The 5,504-nt window shown below is 42.0% G+C and overlaps 1 pseudogene; it reads right to left on the bottom strand.

Moving 5' to 3' along the window:
• Nucleotides 1–200: 200 nt before the first annotated feature.
• LOC101588492 lies at nucleotides 201–4,197 on the bottom strand (annotated as a pseudogene).
• Nucleotides 4,198–5,504: the final 1,307 nt, after the last annotated feature.

Here is a 5,504-nt window from a genome sequence, read left to right as displayed (position 1 = left end):
GTTACATTCTCTTAATGAATAGATCGATTTGTCCTAATAGTGTTTGTAAATAGGATATCATGTCTGCATCTTGTACAGCAATTAACCACAGGAAGAATGTACGTAATGTGTTAATTATTGAAACTGTCCTACCAATTTGGTTTGAAACTGTCTCATTGCTATTTGTTTCTCAATAAAGTTATGGAAGAAATAAAAAAATACTAATTGAAAAAGTCTAACAGATGCTGTTCATTACTAGGTATTTCTGTACCATCTGGATATACTTCTATAACATTCTCTCCCTTCGCATTTGTATAACATTGTTCGCATTCCAATGCAGGTAAAAGGGGAGAGTATAAAGCTTTTTCCCACCAGGTCTGCTTTTCTTGACTTCTACTCATTTCTTGTACATCAGTGTTCAATCCACGAAACTCTTTTAGCTGTCCCAAAGAAACTAAATTATCTTCATAAGCAGGAAACTGACAACCTGCTTTTCAAGTGCAAAAATTATAAATTTGTTCTTCACACTGTGCCATTATTTTACAATTTGCTTCTGAGCTTTCTAAATCTATTTCCAGATATTCACTCATGCTAAATTCCAAACACTGATCTTGTTTTCTGACTGGTATAATCCCAGTTGACTCCTCCTGGGAATCCAATGATGTCTGAGCACTCTTTTCCATTCCAGATTTTTTTAATCTAGGAAAGAATTTCTCAGATTCAAGCTCTGATTTTCCATAGTAACAGCCTTCTTTTTCTGCATTTTCTTCTAGGTGTTTGAGATCTGCCTGTGGATCTTCAAATACTTCAACTAAGGATGAATGGGAACACTGGCTTCATCTTTCTCAGACTCAAACTCTGATTCGCTTCTTTCTCCTGGGGACAGTTCTGATGCAGAGATTTTGTGGAAGTGAGTCCTGGGAGAGATCTAGATGGCTTTATATTGTGTTTTGTTGCCACCACATATCCTAGGGTGAAATACTTCACTGTCTGAATCAGTAGAGGATTGATTTGATCTTAAAAAATAGGTCTGAAAGATACAATTCCTTCAGGTTCAAATGAACCTTCTACATGAAGAACTTGTGAAAATGGATTACTTAAGTCAAAGGAAGAGAATGAATATTCAAGTCCAGGATCTTCAACTTGAAAGTTACCACAAGCTCCAAGTAACTCTTCATGGAAGATAAAAGAAAATCCCTTATTTAACCCATTTTCCCCACTCTTCAGCTGATCATTCTGTTCAAATGACACAAAGGATTTCCACAACTGCCTGTGACTAGGGGCAAAGCTGTTTCCTGGAGCCATGAAGATATCTGTCCCAGTTGTGGTCACAAAGTTGGAAGCTGCACACTGTAGCAAGCTTCCTTTTGTGTGGACTGGTGGCACAACTGCCCATTGCCCATCACTGCTGAAGGTTTTGAGTTCTCCATAGACTCCCCCAAGAATGAGTGCATTCTCTTTATTCTAGGCCACATCCCAAGGTTTTGAGGGAGTGGTGTAATCACCATCATCCACCTTAAAAAGCTCGCTGGAGGCAAAAGCTCTCTTCTTCAGGTTTTCTTCATGTCCCTCCCAGAGGTGATATTCAAATCTCTGCATTGCCTTACTGGGCTCCTGGAGGGCATCCATTTTCCACATCAGCATCCATACAGCAGCAGTAGTTATTTACATCTATTGAAAACAACTCATCGTCAATTCTTTCTATTTCTACTGTAGCCACAGAATTTCTATCTGCCATCTTTGTCCAAATGTCTTTAATAACCCCTGAGCTCTAGCCATCTCCATATGGACTGCTTTCACTACATAGTTGTGTAGTTTCAAAGTTTTTGTTTTCTGTTTTTTGTATTAGCTGAATACCACAGACATATTCTAGTTTAGATCTTTTCTTGAAAACTAAAGTTGGAATTTCTCCTAAAGTTCTACTGTTTTGCTGGCAAATTTCATCGTGCAAAAAATCTAGAAGTTCTTCATGCACTTAATTTGATGAGACTCAAGGAACTACATAATTAATATCATGTGCATTAAATTATGTGGATTATTCAAACAATGTTCAATGTCTCGTTGTCTGAACGTGTTTCTTCTGAATGGGACCACGGACTACAAGTTCTTGTTGAAAGATTAGAACAGTGTGCATTTTCTTCAAAGGCACTATTTTTGGTCCATATTAGCAATCTAGATTGTGTTTTCCCAAATGTATTAGCACCAGAATCTGTATTTTTGTTTCCCAAGTTGAGTGTTTCAAAAGAAAATGGTAAAACAGAATTACTGCATTGTACTTCAAACACTGAAAAACAAGAATTTACACCAGATCTTTCATTAATATCTGAAAAGAGCTCTTGATTGCTAGCAAGCGTGAATTGAGCATTGTTCTGTCCAAGATTGGAGAGTGTCTTTCTGGAGAGTCTCCACCAAAGCTCTCTCCATCTGCATCACCAGAGCTAGATGAGCAGCACTCCCAAAACTGAGCCAGATTGCCAAAGTCTTGCAGGAACAAGCCCTCTGCACCCACAGAGCTGGTAGAATCTGTCCATATTGCACACATGTTCCCCTTGCAACTACTTACCATGTAACACTATGCAACATTCTGCCTCAAAAATCTGTATTCTCTTTGCTTTTTTGTCGAATCATATTCAAGATCTGACTTTCCCCTTGGATTTTTTCTGAGGCACCTGGATCCAACATGGATTGATCAATATCCACTTCATAGAAGTGTGTTAATTCTGACAGATGAATATCATCCAAGTATTTGTTGTCCTCTGGCAGAGAACATAATGAGGTACCAGTGAGGTCAATATCCTCATTTATAACTGCAGGCATCTCTACAAAATGACCATCAATGAAAGTACCTGCTGTGAGGTATGTTTTGTGAGTATTACTGTTGCTGATACAAAGACCACGCACTGACTCAGACAAGTCTTCCATTACCTCTGGCATCAGAGCACTCGTGTCTTGTCTGTTTTGGTATGTGGTCTCTAGTTTGCTTTTTCTGCTCAAAGGAACAAAATACTTAGCAATCGGTTTGGGGTACTACACTGGCTCCTCTTTATATTCTCTGTTGCTTCTGCTTTCTGCATACAGCTCTTTTCCTCCACTGCTCCCAGGATCTTTTCTCCCTGCCTCCTTCACTGGTCACTTATCCTGCTTGCACAGCTGCCTGATGGACCCGCTGCTGCTGCTGCTGCTGCTGCTGCTGCTGCTGCTGCTGCTATTCACATGCACACTTCTATCCACCTTCTCCCCGTGTTTCAGGGACACCCTGCTTTGCCCATTGTGCCCTTTCTTGTTTCAAATGTCTCCCACCTTCTATCTGACTTTAACATACTTCATGGATGCTTTGACTTCTCCCTGGTTACCACTTGAATTTGAGCCTCCTTCATTAGAGCCAGAAGACCAGGAGTGAGGGCGCATCTTCCCTTCCAGTTTGTGTCGGACCTATTTTTTGTACAAGACAGGCTTCTGTTCCACATTGTCATTACTCTGTTCTCCTTCTCATGTCTGCTTCTGCTCTGGGCTTTCTCATGCATGGTGCTTCTTTCCTTGATGACCTCACTCTCACCGTTGCAGTCCTTGAGAGCAGAGGTGTCTGTGCTTGCTGGGGGTGCCATAGATCATGAAGAGGAGCTGGAGTAAGAACAGGCCTTAGACTTGCTCCACATGGTCGTGATTTCTTTCAGGCAAAATGGTTTCTCAGAAAGTGATGGAAATGCTCTGTAGTACATCTCCACTTGATCCTTTGCTATGGGGGACAATTCTGCCTCTGGAGGGGGGCACCCTAACTTTTTTGTGAATCTTCTCTTCTTGCTCACTCTGCAGGTCTTTCAGTCTGCAGCAGAGCTCCTCCACTAAGGTCTCAATTCCAGAGCTTTCATCAGAAGCAGATCGAAGACACTGGAAAGCAGCCTGCTTTTTCATTTTCTCTAGAGTTAGATTTGAACACTTCCTACTCCTTCCCCATTTCTTATAAACTCCTTTCTCCCAGCCCAGGAAGATGTCATTCTCCTGTTCCTGCAGGTCGTAGTCATAGCTGTCATGTAGCAGAAGACTGAGGACATAGCACGTATAGATCATGGCATCGATGTCACATTTCTCCAGCTCTGGTCCCAGCCAGGTCCGCCCTGGGCGCAAAGCATGAAATAGAGACATGTCAGAAGCCTACACAGGGCCTGGACAAGAATGTGAGGAGCTGTCAGATGGTGAAGCATCCACAGCGAGAGCACACACAGGTGCATGAAGTTAGGTGGCTGGCATCCTTGGTGAGCAGAGCGTGTTCCCCACCACGGCGGGGATACTGGTGGGTTCTGGAGGGGGTTTTCACTCCGGCAACAGGGGGAGGCGCTGGACACGGAGGAAGAGCACTGACTGTGCCACTCCAGGAATGGCCAGTGCATCAACATCCCAACCCAACAGCAATGTACATGTAGATAGAATCTTCTACTTTTATTTCACATAGAGGCCAAACAAGGTTCAGGTAGAATCTGCAGAGGCTGTCAGGCACCGCCAGCGGGTGCCTCAGTGCGCGTTGGAGGCTGAGGGAGTTGTGAGCTCCTGCCGACCCTGGCTTGCGCCTGACGTAAAGGAGCAGCGCCCCGGCGCCACTCGGCGGAGGGCGGGAGGAAGTGCTCCGTGGCGCTCCACTCCGTTACCTGGCCAGTGGCCTCAGCGCCCAGCCAACCGGGCGGAGTCCCATATCCTTCCGTCTGGGCGCGGAATTACATCAGCCTGTCCATTCTCTTAATTTCTACCATCATGGTTCTATATTCCTTCCTTCTTGAGCTTTGAGTTTGCTTTGCTTTGAGTTTGCTTTAATTTTTCTATAACTTTGAAATGCATCATGTAGTTTTTTATTTGTGCTCATTCTGTTTTTCTCATGTGAGAATTTACCATTTTCTATTTCCTTATTACAGCTGCTCTTATTGTGGCTCACAGGTTCTGACCAAATCTATTTGTGTTTTTGTTCTATTGTAAATATTATTTAATTTCTCCCTTAATTTCATCTGTGACTCACTGATTGTTCAGAGTGGTGTTATTTAATTTCCATTTTTTGGAGTTTTTCTGATTTATTTTTTGAAGTAGTTCATTTTCATTACATTATAGTCGGAGAATATGCATGGGATAATCTCAGTTTCCAGTATTTATTGAAGCACATTGTATGTGCTAGTACGTGGTATATTTTGGGGGTAATCACAAGTGCAGCTAAGTAGAACATGTATTCTGATGTCCCTGGGTTTAACACTATATGAAGTTATACAATGGAGTATTACTCAGCCATGAAGAAAGATAAACTTAAAGCTTTGATAGATAAATGGATGCAACTAGAGGCTATACCTGTAAGTGAAATGAAACAGACCAGCATTTATACTCACAATATTGTCTCATTAGTAAAGTACCTGAAAGTGCAAATAAAATCTGAAAGTTATAACGGAAAGTATGAAAGGAAAGAATCTGTTCAAAGGGAAGGAACAACTGAAATGAGGGAAGGGAGAAAAGAAAGAGAGAAGGAAGTGTCAACTGTTAATCTTATTGAG

Source organism: Octodon degus, unplaced genomic scaffold, assembly GCF_000260255.1.
Source record: "Octodon degus isolate 3935 unplaced genomic scaffold, OctDeg1.0 scaffold00420, whole genome shotgun sequence".
NCBI lineage: Eukaryota > Metazoa > Chordata > Mammalia > Rodentia > Octodontidae > Octodon > Octodon degus.
Note: the sequence above shows the minus strand (reverse complement) of the source record. Positions and strands in the feature narration are given on the sequence as shown.